This window comes from Aethalodelphis obliquidens, unplaced genomic scaffold (genome assembly GCF_003676395.1).
Source record: "Aethalodelphis obliquidens isolate GAN/ISIS:26980383/991018 unplaced genomic scaffold, ASM367639v1 scaffold26, whole genome shotgun sequence".
Classification (NCBI taxonomy): Eukaryota; Metazoa; Chordata; class Mammalia; order Artiodactyla; family Delphinidae; genus Aethalodelphis; species Aethalodelphis obliquidens.
The window spans coordinates 5,151,416-5,165,616 of NW_020837970.1; the positions used below are offsets into that span (position 1 = coordinate 5,151,416).

The following is a 14,201-nucleotide window of genomic DNA, read 5'->3' on the forward strand; positions in this document are numbered from 1 at the left end:
GTGTGTGTGTGTGTGTGTGTGTGTGTGTGTGTGTGTGTGTCTTTAAACCCTGAAATTTATCTAGTTAACCTACCTTCTAGAAACACTAAGATGCATTCATGTTTATAAAATTAAAAAAATCATTTTTACTTAAAAAAAAAAAAATCATGCTCCCTTGTGCCCAAACTCTCTACCCCTTACTCCCCCGCTTAAAAAAAAAGCCAAAGAAAGAAAGCAAAGCAACTCAGTTGAGTAAATCACCACAAGTCAGGACAGTGTCAAGAGGAAAACGCATATTTTGAAACCAAATTTTTATTTAAATTGTGGTTGTGGGACCTTGGGCATGTCATCAAAGCTCTCTGAATATCAACTTCATGTTCTAAAAACTTGGGATAATCACACCTACCCGGTGCTCGCTTCGGCAGCACATATACTAAAATTGGACCAATGCAGAGAAGATTAGCATGGCCCCTGAGCAAGGATGACACGCAAATTCATGAAGCACTCCATATTTTTTCCACAAAGTAAACTTAAAATGGCTTAAGGACTTAAACATAAGACATGACACCATAAAACTTCTAGACGTGAACACAGGCAAAACATTCTCCAACATAAATCGTACCAATGTTTTCTTAGATCAGTCTCCCAAGGCAATAGAAATAAAAATAAACAAATGGGACCTAACCAAACTTACAAGCTTTTGCACAGCAAAGGAAACCATAAAAAAAACCCAAAAAGACAACTTACAGTATGGGAGAAAATATTTGCAAACAATGTGACCATTAAGGGCTTAATTTCCAAAATACACAAACAGCGCATACAACTCAATAACAAAAAAACAAACAACCCAATCCAAAAATGGGCAGAAGACCTAAATAGACATTTCTCCAAAGAAGAAACACAGATAACCAATAGGCACTTGAAAAGATGCTCAACATCACCAATTATTAGAGAAATGCAAATCAAAACTACAATGAGGTACCAACTCACACCAGTCAGAATAGCCATCGTTAAAAATTCTACAAGTAACAAATGCTGGAGAGGGTGTGGAGAAAGGGAACCCTCCTACATTGTTGGTGGGAATGAAAGTTGCTGCAGCCACTATGGAAAATGGTGTGGAGATTCCTCAGAAAACTAAAAATAGAGTTACCATATGATCCAGCAATCCTATTCCTGGCCATATATCTGGACAAAACTATAATTCAAAAAGAAACATGCACCTCTATGTTCATAGCAGCACTATTCACAATAGCCAAAACATGGAAACGACCTAGGTGTCTATCAATAGATGGATAAAGAAGATACGGTACATATATACAATGGATTACTACTATTCAGTCATAAAAAAGAATGAAATAATGCCATTTGCAGCAACACGGATGCAACTGGAGATTATCATACTGAGTGAAGTAAGTTAGAAAGAGAAAGACAAATACCATATGATATCACTTACATGTGGAATCTAAAACATGACACAAATGAACCTATGAAACAGAATCTCGGACATAGAGAAGAGACTGGTGGTTGCCAAGGGGGAGGGCGTTGGGGGAGGGATGGAGTGGCAGGTTGGGGTTAGCAGATGTAAGCTTTTATACATAGAATGCACAAACAACAAGGTCCTACTGTATAGCACAGAGAACTATATTCAATATCCTACGATAAACCATAATGGAAAAGAATATATATATCTATAACTGAATCACTTTGCTGTACAGCAGTAATGAACACAACACTGTAAATCAACTACACTTCAACTCAAAAAAGGAAAATCACGCCTGATAGGCCAATGTGAGTGCCAACTGAGGTAGGTCACGCAGAGGCCTGGCCTGGGGATGGACGCAGAGGAGGGTGCTGCCATTCTGAGGTGTGTTTTAAAGCACTGTTGACTCCTGGCTACCTTCACTCTTTGAGCTGCTCTAGCATGAGAAACCGTTTCCTAGCGCAGCCCCAAGGAGGAGCATTTCAGGAAAAGGCAGGCCTTGGGACCAGGAGGTAGGGAAGCAGGACTCAGAGTGGCAGAAGGTATGGCAACCCCTGGGCCCCTGGAGAAGCTGGTGTGGAAACAGCTTCTAAATGAAACATGGCATAAAGAATGTCGGTTTTAATACAACAAAGACTGTTCTGCAAGCACTCCACATCACCGCCCCTGTCCTGTTTTTTCTTTTCTTAAAACAGTCAAAAAAAGGAAAAAAATTAGTGATTTTAAATTCAAAGGATGCCAGGGATCATTCCATAGCATTAAAGGTGTCCCTGGGCCCTTTATACTTTTATATATACCTTCAACATGTGGAGAATTTTAAAGATTATTTGAACTATTTAAAAAGACCACTGAAGAGACTTCCTCAGTGGTACAGACTTGAAACTGAAAAAAACCAGAGCTGATCCTTCTCAACCCTTTGTCAAAATTAGTGACACTCAACCCACCATCTGAAAGAGTGCCATTTGTTCTTCAACCTCCTCATAAGCACGGGCATCGTGTAGAACTAGGGGAATGATCTCTAATATTACACAGCAAATTTATCTAACTGAAATGAAAAACAGCAGTGTGTTAAGTGTTTTTTTTTTAAATGTATTCCTATGATAATGCCTCAATTAATATTCTCATTCCAATCCTTCCAGACTTTCTTAAACACACCCCCCTCCCCCATTCATTTTGTTTTAGCACACATAGGACCCTATACTGAGAAGCAGAATCGTGGTATTCAGGAACGTGGGCTCTGGAGACTGTTCCAGCTTAGTCATTAGTGTGTGGCTTGAGCACAGAACCTCTTTGAGTCCCTGTAAAATGGGATCAGTGACGGTTCTTTCCCAACTGTCACTGTGTGCAGATTAAATGAGCTAATATCTGTGGAGTTCTTAGAATAGTGCTTGGCACATAGTAAGCACTTAGTAAGTGCTACCTATTGTCACTACATACTTTTGTAACCACATATATAATCACTTACATATCATTCTATATAGATACAGATGTATCGAGCTACACCACTATTTCTTACAGCTAGCTGGATTCCAGTTTATTGAGGTACTATGGTTTACTTGACCTATCCCCTGATGTTGGAATTTTGGAGGCTGTCTTTACTCTTTTTAAAGCAATCCTCTGCTGAACCGTCTTGTACACATGTCTTTGTACACTTGCCTACGATAAATTCCTAGAAGAGGAATCGCTGGGTCACAAGTTAGGCACATTTAAGTCTTTTCATGTACGTGGTTCCAACTTGGCCTCTGGAAATTGGAGTCCACTGAAAGCTCTCACCAACAGTATGAGGATGTTCTTTCCTGACTCCGTTGCCAACACTGGGAGTGAGAAATGAAGGTGTGTATAAAATTGCCTGCTTTACGCAGGCACGCCCCCCCAAACAGGCAGTGAATAAAGTTCCTTCAGGATATTGCCTTTGGATACCTGAGCTCGGGACCGTGCAGGTGTGAGATGCAGGCCTTTAAGTGTCCTCAGGGCCCAGAGAGTACCGGGCAGCCGAATGGAAATAGGACTGGGCTTACTTAGAAGAAGCTGGTGTCCCAGTCAGAAGCAAGAGTCAGCCATTGGGACAAAAAATTCAGGCCACGTGCCTGACATGGGGTTTGAGTCTGGGTGGCACATGCCCCAGAGGGTTCCTTTCAGGGCTAGCTGGGAAGAGAGGAACATTTGGGAAGTCTCTGGAGTTTGGTGATGTGACACGGTCTCCCCGACAGAGGGTGCACCAACCAAGACTGGACCTGAGCTGGTCCACGTGTCTGTCTACTCTGGGCACCCTCTTTCTCCCCACCAAATGCCATTGGCCTGCTCCAGGAGTTCTAGGGTGGTCCCCAAGACAGAGGGTGGGGTGAGGGGTGTGACAGGAAGGGCAGGATTCCTTCCCGTCCTACTTCAGGCCACATCAGACCATAGTGATCTCCCTGACATCCAGACTCAGAGGCCAGTTCAGTTCAAGCAGTGCATGCCAGGTGCTGGGGACACACAGATGTGTACCCTCAATACCCTCATCCTCATCGAAAATTATTCCCAGTGAGTCTGTCTCCTCCTAGTCTTTGATGTCTCTGAATCCCAGGGGTACTTTTTTCCTGCTCCCCTCTTTTCTACTCTCACATCAAAAGACTGACCATCGTGTCCATTTCCTTTCTCTTCATCCATGTAAGCTCCTTAGGGGCAGTTTCCTATAAAGGAGGGGACTCATTCCACACCTCAATAAGCATGGAGAAATCTATAAATGAAAAGTATCCAGAAGGAGGCTTTGCTGGGGGAAGTAAAGGAGACCAAGAGTTACGGACCTAGGCACAGCATGCAAGCAGTCAATCTTCATAGCAGTTCTGTGTAGAAAATGTCACTACCACCATTTTGTGGTTAAGGAAATGGAAACTCAAAGAGAGATGAAAATTGCCTGACACCACCCAGGCCCGTCTGATTCCAGAACAGGGGTGGGAAGCCTGGAGTCGGTATTGCCACTAAATTGCAATACTCCCTTGGGCGGGTCACCTCTGCTCTCAGGTGCAGGGCTCCCATGAGCAGCTCTGCCTAGGAAGGAAATGGAATTCCACCCGCCCCCACCCCCCGCCCCGCAGAGGCCTGCTGTGATGATCATGCGAAGCAGCATGGGAAAAGTTTCCAGCACTGCGCCAGAGACATGCCTACAATCGATACCAACAACTGACCCCTGCTATTGGTACTAGTCACTACTGTGAAGGAGGTGTTGCACATGAATATTTTTAAACCCAAGGATTTCCTCTTATTGGACACACATTAGAGACAATGAATAATGCTTACTTGTGAGTAGGATTGTGCAGAAGGAAAGTAGGGCAAAAAAAAAAAAAATTGTGTCTGGATAAATGTAAGATTAAATAAACCATAGACTCCTTTTCCTTATATGGAAATTTGAGAATAACTCACTTGACTTTGTCAGAGGAGGACAAGCCCCAAAGAAAGACTGGAGATATGTTTCTGGAAAGAGAGACCAGAGGCAAAGAGACCACAGGGAGACGGCTGCAAAGTTTGGAGGTAATTTGTTAGGCAGGATTAGATTACTAATACATGGTATGAAGTATAAATCAAAGAGGTTTTTGCATATGGATGTCCAATTAATTGTTTTAGCACCATTTGTTGAAAAGACTACCCATTTTCCACTGAATTGCCCTTGTACCATTGTTGGAAATCAACTGCCCATACATGCATAGGTCTATTTCTATACACTCTGTTATACTGATCTAGTTGTCTATCTTAACACCAGTCCCACACTCTCTTGATTACCATAGCTTTATCTTAAGCCCTTGAAGTCAGGTAGTATAGGCTTTTCAACTCTGTTCTTTTTCAAAGTTGTTTTGGCTATTCTAGGACCTTTGAATTTCCATATGAATTTTACAGTCTGTCAGTTTCTACCTATGGGCTGCTGGAATTCTGACTGACACTGCACTGAATAGATAGATCCCCAAGGAGAAAACCAAGACCCACTGCTGAGTATCAGGCCAGCTTGCAGCTGGTGGGACTAGGTGAGTTCCTGAATGCTGGGGCTGCTTCTCTCTTCTTCAGTTGGGAAGGTACCAGGTAAAAACTTCCATAATGTATTCAGATGAAGGTATAATATAATCTTTGTGGAATTCTGAACAAAATATTATAAGAAACATTAATTTGTGCCCAAAGGCCATAAAACTGATGTAATTTGAATGCAATAAAATATAAATAAATGGCAAACAGTTCTTAGGGGTTTTCTCTTAATTTTTCAACACATACTTTTGAGTTTTAACATATAGCATTTACAGCATTCACCTTCCTGAATTAGGGGTGTGGGGGGCTGAGAAATAATGAGTAGGCAATTTTTTGGCCCTGGGACTTTTCTTGTAAATGTTTTCTTTGGCAGCCATTCTCTTGAGAACAGGAAGTTACTCTCTTGTTACAGATTTAAGACTTTTCTGAGCCAAATAACAGAAAGCTGGATTAGTTCTGAAATGAAGGGGGAAAAAAACAACTCTTGGCTCTTGCTGGAGATTAATGACATCTTGCAAATATTTTAATTCTCCCTTTTCCCCTCTAACTTGCCACCTCCTAAACAATGCATGTTCAGCCTGAAAAATCTTAACTGGTCACTTTGTGGCCCAACCCTAAAATAAAATATCTTTATGGTACCCACAAATTTATTTAAACATTTTTGGAGGGCTGGGGGAAGGAAATAAGGGCTGTCTCAAGTTGACCTTTTTTATCACAAAATCCCAATACGGAATTTAAAACAGAAAATGTAGTTGTAAAGATGCTAATGTTTCTACAGTAATCATAAAGATTCATAATTTTCTTTGACCTTTTAAAATGGCTTTTGCTATAGATTAAAATGTTCAATCAAGCTTTGTAAACAAACTCTATATATTATTAGAGATGCTTGCAAACAATTTCTTAGCAATTGTTCAAAATAACAAGATTATATCCTTTGACTAGGGCATTTATTAGTCTGACTACAAATCATGCTAACTGGTTTTTCCCAGAAAAGGTTCAGTTCTTTTGAATTAATATCCACTTTTTACACTTGATTCTAGCAAAAACAAACCGCGCCCCCCAAAACCAAACTTGCAATATCAATGAAGTTTACAATCTGTGGGGACATTAACTCTATGAATCACCTGACAACCATTTGTAGGGATTCCTTTTTTGGGGGGGGGGCGGGGGGGCCGCACCGCACAACATGCAGGATCTTAGTTCCCTGATCAGGGATCGAACCCGTGCCCCCTGCAATGGAAGCGTGGAGTCCTAACCATTGGACTGCCAAGGAATTCCCTGTAGAGATTCTTAAAACACAGAAGGCCTTAGGAAAACAGATTTAGAGGTAAAGAACACCTTCCTATAACAAGTGATCTAGGAAGTGATTGAGAAGTTTCCATGGTATCACAGTCATCCTTCAGTATCAAGAGAAGGTGGGGGAATTGGTTCCAGGCCCCATATTCCCACAAATACCAAAATCCACAGATGCTCAAGCCTGTTATATAAAATGGTGTAGTATTTGCATAAACTTATGCACATTTTCTCGTATAATTTAAATCATCTCTAGATTATTTACATACCTAATACAATGTAAATGCTTTGTAAATAGTTTCCCACTCACAGGCAAATTCAAGTTTTGCTTTTCGGAACTTTCCAGAATTGTTTTTTCTTTTTCTGAATATTTTGGTTCCAAGGTTTGTTGAATCCGTGGATGTGGAACCCACATATATGGATGACTGACTGTAATTGCAGCCTCTCAAAAAAAAAAGAGTTGGCCCACATTTTTCATTTATACTTGCATCACATACCCAAATGTCCTGGTGCCCAGGAAGTTTGCATCAAGGTGGCACGGGTCTGTGGTAGGATAATGGGGGTGAGTGGCTGGTGGCAGGAAGAGGCAAGAAGGGTGCTCACCAGGATTATAAGTACATGTCCATCTTAAAGTCACTCAAATTCATTATTTTGAAAAACTCTGTGCTGCTGAGCAAATTCATCTGTAGATTGGATGTGGCCAAAGACCCGGAATCTGCAACCCTTTATTTACATTATCTAATGTTTTTCTTTCTGTGCATTATAAAGAAAATACTTATTCCTTCAAACCACCTTTTTCTCCAGTCAGCTTGAAGTGATGTTCCTCCCACATCATTCATTACCCTTTGTCTGCCTTCTGCTATTTTGACAACTTCAGGTTTTTTTAACCTTATAAACAATCTTAAATTACTCAGAGCTGTCATCCATTAGATATAAAAATTAAATTAAGCCCAAGAATTCTAGGTGATGGAAAACATGATCCAGTCCCACAAGATATGGGCAACCACAGGAGTCCAGCAAAGGTTGATAATACCCTAAACTTCATCAATGTTGGATGACTATTTATTTAAAGGGAGCTACCTGCTTCCTGGTTTACTGCATACCAAATATTTCTTCAACATTTATGAACTTAAATAGATGCAGATGTTGTCAAAGAATAACATCAGTCATCCTCGAATACTATAATTTAAGCACTGAAATGCACCTTAGAGTTTGTCTGGTTCAATACCCTCATTTTAAATGGGAGAAAACTGAGGCCTGGGGAAATTAACTGGCCACAAAGTTAGCGGTACACAAACCCTCTCCTCCCAAAATCATGGCTGGAGATTGACAAATTTCACCACCACCCCTTCACTTCTCTGGTCTGGATCACCTTTACTCTCTATATACTATGCTTGACTATTCTCTCCTCCAAATTTTGGAGAAGAAAATCAAGGATGACATTTTTTTCCTTGGTCATTCTCCCAACTCTATATTATATGGGCATCCCTTGCTCCTTTTCTCCTATTCCCCCTAGCTGAAGCTTTTCAGAGCTAGCTGTGTTCTTTTTCATGCAAGCCAGAAAATTAAAGGTGACCAGATACTTGATTCCGGCCAGGTCTCATGAGAGAAGGGTGGTCAGTTTTCTCTAAGTCCATTTTGCTGCCGATCACCAGTTTCTTTATTTTATGGCCTCTGATGTACATCAGATTCCAAAGAGTGAGACATACAGTGTGCCAGCATTGTGGTAGAGACCTGGTTCTACTTTCCCTCCACTAACAGCACAACTCTCAAATCCCTCTCCCATGAAACTTGAAAGGAAATTATTAAATTTCACCCTTTAGTGACTTTGCAAATTACCTCCCTTAAACAATGTACAGGATATTTTATGAAGAATCTTAGACAAGGTCCACTTACGTATAGGAGGGTCTGCCCTCCAGCAGGGACTCTGAACCAATTCTAAGCAAAGTTTGGTTTTGACATCCTCCCTTTTTGCCTGGCCTACATATTCTCCAAATTGTGAAAAGGAGGCCTTCTGTGGTCTTCCTGGCACCTGAACTCTCTGTTATAACACTTTCTCTGGTCTACTCTTCCTCTCCAATTGCTCAAAATTCTCTCCATTTTCTCGCTTTCCCTCCTAACAAAAGCCCACTCTTTTAGTGCAAGTCATCACCTCTGCTAGCCTTTTGTGAGAAAGCCATTTGGAACAAATTCATACTCAACTGTAAATGACTGATAGGCCACAACCCTTCTAGAAATATCTACTGTCTCAAAGGAAGATCCTTTTTAACCTAGTAATTTTCTTATTGGTGGAATTTTAGCCAATGCATCAAAGGGAAGTGAAATAAGTCAGGAGAGGGGAAGATATTTTACATCTGATTCAAGATTCTGTCTCCTGAAACAGACTCAGACATAGAGAATAGACTTGTGGTTGCCAAGGGGGAGGGGTTTGGGAGAGGGAAGGATTGGGAGTTTGGGATTAGCAGATGCAAACTAGTTTATATAGGATGGATAAACAACAAGGTTCTACCCTATAGTACAGGGAACTATATTCAATATCCAATATGATAAACCATAATGGAAAAGAATATGGAAAAGTATATATAACTGAATCACTTTGCTGTACAGCAGAAATTAACACAACATTGTAGATCAACTATCCTTCAATAAAATGTAAAAAAAGAAAAAAAAAAAGATTGTCTCCTAATGGGAGAGGGAGGAGGAGGAGCCTCAGCTACAGGGTCTGTATATTCTGTACCACACAGCAGTACATGTGAGCTTTCAAGGACTTTTTTTTTCTGATTTGTGAGTTTATTCATATGAAAAATCATAGAAAGGTGTTATTCAATCACCATTAGTCACATATCTAACCATTAATCTTCATTAATGTTGCTAATTACAAAGTAAATCACCTGAACTTTAGAGAATCAAACATTTAATTTTTTTTCCTGAATTCTCTCTTCACATGCTAACAAAAATATCATAAAACACTGTGGTGGCCTGAAATGGGAAATTTGTCACCAAACAACACTCAACCGTGTGAAAGTCTGAAGAGATAAGAATTCTTTCCCTTTGACTTGAACCTTATTTGGCTGGAATTTTCTCACCAGAGTCTTCCTATTTTTTTTCCATGGGCAACTGCCCCCTTGATTAATCCCATTTCCCTCAGTCTTAGTTTTTCCAAGCAGCTGAGCAAACAAAGATGCAGGCAGCCATTTTAACGTACTTCCTCCCTCAAGCCCTCTGGGATGGGCCGTCTGTTCATCCTGTTCATAAACCAATGGCCTGAATGTGCTTGGAGAAAGCAGCAAGGATCTTCTGTCAGGATTAATTTTAATAGCCCACAGTCTGTCACTGGGGAATCACAGCCCTGGTAATTGGCTTTAAATTACTATTTGCTGATAAAGAGGGAGATATGAGCTGAAAATTTGGTTCCTCATTTCAAACAGTTTGGATAACTAATGCAAGAATTTACTTTTAGTGTGGAGTGCATGCACTTTACAGCCTAAACCCTTGGGTAGCTGAAGAAAACCTTTTGTTGCAGTGGGATCACACTGAAATACAAAGAGGAGAAATGTGACATTTTATAGAAGTATAGAATTTTAGAACTGGAAGGAAAATGAATCTGTGAATTCTGCAGATGGCTTCACAGGCGAATTCTATCAAACATTTAGAGAGGAGCTAACACCTATCCTTCTCAAACTATTCCAAAATATAGCAGAGGGAGGAACACTCCGAAATTTGTTCTACGAGGCCACCATCACCCTGATACCAAAACCAGACAAAGATATCACAAAAAAAGAAAATTACAGACCAATATCACTGATGAACATAGATGCAAAAATCCTCAACAAAATACTAGCCAACAGAATCCAAAAACGCATCAAAAGGAACATATACCATGATCAAGTGGGATTTGTCCTAGGAATGCAAGGATTCTTCAATATACACAAATCAATGTGATATACAATATTAACAAATTAAGGAATAAAAACGATATGATCATCTCAATAGATGCAGGAAAAGCTTCTGACAAAATTCAACACCCATTTATGATAAAAACTACCCAGAAAATGGGCACAGAGGGAACCTACCTCAACATAATAAAGGCCATATATGACAAACCAACAGCTAATATCATTCTCAATGGTGAAAAACTGAAAGCATTTCCACTAAGATCACGAACAATATAAGGATGTCCACTCTCGCCACTGTTATTCGACGTAGTTTTGGAAGTCCTTGCCACGGCAATCAGAAGAAAAAGAAATAAAATGAATACAAACTGGAAAAGAAGAAGTAAAACTGTCACTGTTTGCAGATGACATGATACTATACATAGAAAATCTTAAAGATGCCACCAGAAAACTACTAGAGCTAATCAATGAATTTGGTAAAGTTGCAGGATACAAAATTAATGCACAGAAATCTCTTGTATTCCTATACACTAACAACGATAGATCAGAAAGAGAAATTAAGGAAACAATCCTATTCACCATCGCAACAAAAAGAATAAAATACCTAGGAATAAACCTACCTAAAGAGGCAAAAGACCTGTACTCAGAAAACAATAAAACACCCATGAAAGAAATCAAAGATGACATAAACACATGGAGAAATACACCATGTTCTTGGATTGGAAGAATCAGTATTGTGAAGATGACTATACTACCCAAAGCAATCTACAGATTCAATGCAATCCCTATCAAATTACTTATGGCATTCATCACAGAATTAGAAAAAACAATTTTACAGTTTGTATGGAAACACGAAAGATCCCAAAGAGCCAAAGCAATCTTGAGAAACAAAAACGGAGCTGGAGGAATCAGGATCCCCGACTCCAAACTATACTACAAAGCTATAGTAATCAAGACAGTATGGTACCAGCACAAAAACAGAAAAATAGATCAATGGTACAGTAATAGAAAGCCCAGAGATAAACCCACGCACATGTAGTCACCTAATTTATGACAAAGGAGGCAAGAACATACAATGGAGAAAAGACAGCCTCTTCAATAAGTGGTGCTAGGAAAACTGGACAGCTACATTTAAAAGAATGAAATTAGAACACTCCCTAACACCATACACAAAAATAAACTCAAAGTGGATTAAAGGTGTAAATGTTAAGACTGGACACTATAAAACTCTTAGAGGAAAACATAGTAAAAACACTCTTTGACATAAACCACAGCAGGATCTTTTTTGACTCACCTCCTAGAGTAATGAAAATAAAAACAAAATTAAACAAATAGGACCTAATTAAACTTAAAAGCTTTTGCACAGTGAAGGAAACCATAAACAAGACCCTCAGAATGGGAGAAAATATTTGCAAAGGAAGCAACAAAGGATTAATCTCCAAAATATACAAATAGCTCATTGAGCTCAATATCAAAAAAACAACCCAATCAAAAACTGGGCAGAAGATTTAAATAGACATCTCTCCAAGGAGGACATACAGGTGGCCAAGGGGCATACGAAAGGATGCTCAACATCACTAATTATTAGAGAAATACAAATCAAAACTACACTGAGGTATCACCTCACACCAGTCAGAATGGCCATCATCAAAAAGTCTACAAACAATAAATGCTGGAGAGGGTGTGGAGAAAAGCGAACCCTCCTGCACTGTTGGTGGGAATGTAGATTGATACAGCCACTATGGAGAACAGTGTGGAGGTTCCTTAAAAACTAAAAATAGAACTACCATACGACCCAGCAATCCCACTACTGGGCATATACCCTGAGAAAACCATAATTCAAAAGGACACATGTACCCCAATGTTCACTGCAGCACTATTTACAATAGCCAGGTCATGAAAACAACCTGAATGTCCAACGACAGATGAATGGATAAAGAAGATGTGGTACAGAGGATCGGTGCCAACTGGCACTCACCAGCCCAAGAGGCTTCTCTGCTCCCCCGCCGGGGCTGGCGGGGCTGGGAGTTGAGGCTCAGGCTTCAGTCGGAGTGCAAGGAGAGGACTGGGGTTGGCGGCGTGAACACAGCCTGCAGGGGGTTAATGTGCCACGGCTGGCCGGGAGGGAGTCCGGGGAAAAGTCTGGACCTGCCAAAGAGGCAAGAGACTTTTTCTTCCCTCTTTGTTTCCTGGTGCGCGAGGAGAGGGGATTAAGAATGCTTCTTAAAAGGAGCTCCAGAGACGGGCGCGAGCCGCGGCTAAAAGCACGGACCCCAGAGACAGGCATGAGACACTAAGGCTGCTGCTGCCTCCACCAAGGGGCCTGTGTGCAAGCACAGGTCACTATCCATGCCCCCCTTCCGGGGAGCCTGTGCAGCCCGCCACTGCCAGGGTCCCGGGATCCAGGGAAAACTCCCCCGGGAGAACGCACGGCGCGCCTCAGGCTGGTGCAACGTCACGCCGGCCTCTGCCGCAGCAGACTCGCCCTGCACTCCGTGCCCCTCCCTCCCCCCCCGGCCTGAGTGAGCCAGAGCCCCCGAATAAGCAGCTCCTTTAACCCCGTCGTGTCTGAGCAAAGAACAGACGCCCTCCGGCGACCTACACGCAGAGGCGGGGCCAAATCCAAAGCTGAGCACCTGAGAGCTGTGAGAACAAAGACGACAAAGGGAAATCTCTCCCAGCAGCCTCAGAAGCAGATTAAAGCTCCACAATCAGTTTCATGTACCCTGCATCTGTGGAATACATGAACAGACAACGAATCATCCCAAATTAAGGAGGTGGACTTTGAGAGCAAGATTTATGATTTTTTCCCCTTTTCCTTTTTTTCTGTGTGGATGAAAGGCTCTTGATGCTGCAGCCAGGAGTCAGTGCTGTGCCTCTGAGGTGGGAGAGCCAACTTCAGGACACTGGTCCACAAGAGACCTCCCAGCTCCACATAATATCAAACGGCGAAAATCTCCCAGAGATCTCCATCTCAACACCAGCACCCAGCTTCACTCAACAACCAGCAAGCTACAATGCTGAACATCCTATGCCAAACAACTAGCAAGACAGGAACACAACCCCACCCATTAGCAAACAGGCTGCCTAAAATCATAATAAGTCCACAGACACCCCAAAACACACCACCAGACGTGGACCTGCCCACCAGAAAGACAAGATCCAGCCTCATCTACCAGAACACAGGCACTAGTCCCCTCCACAAGGAAGCCTACACAACCCACTGAACAAACCTTAGCCACTGGGGACAGACACCAAAAACAATGGGAACAATGAACCTGCAGCCTGCAAAAAGGAGACCCCAAACACAGTAAGATAAGCAAAATGAGAAGACAGAAAAATACACAGCAGATGAAGGAGCAGGATAAAAACCCACCAGACCTAACAAATGAAGAGGAAATAGGCAGTCTATCTGAAAAAGAATTCAGAATAATGATAGTAAAGGTGATCCAAAATCTTGGAAATAGAATAGACAAAATGCAAGAAACATTTAACAAGGACCTAGAGAACTAAAGATGAAACAAACAACGATGAACAACACAATAAATGAAATTAAAAATACT

General features: G+C 41.3%; 1 long non-coding RNA gene and 1 other non-coding gene across 2 annotated transcripts in view; one reads left to right on the plus strand and one right to left on the minus strand.

Annotated features, from left to right (window-relative positions):
* LOC113629051 (uncharacterized) overlaps positions 1-14,201 on the minus strand; it is a 74,778-nt gene that overhangs the window by 51,714 nt on the left and 8,863 nt on the right. The window lies entirely within an intron of this gene.
* On the plus strand, positions 389-495 carry LOC113629367 (U6 spliceosomal RNA). The gene has a single exon (XR_003436502.1). It is a non-coding gene; the product is annotated as a U6 spliceosomal RNA (small nuclear RNA).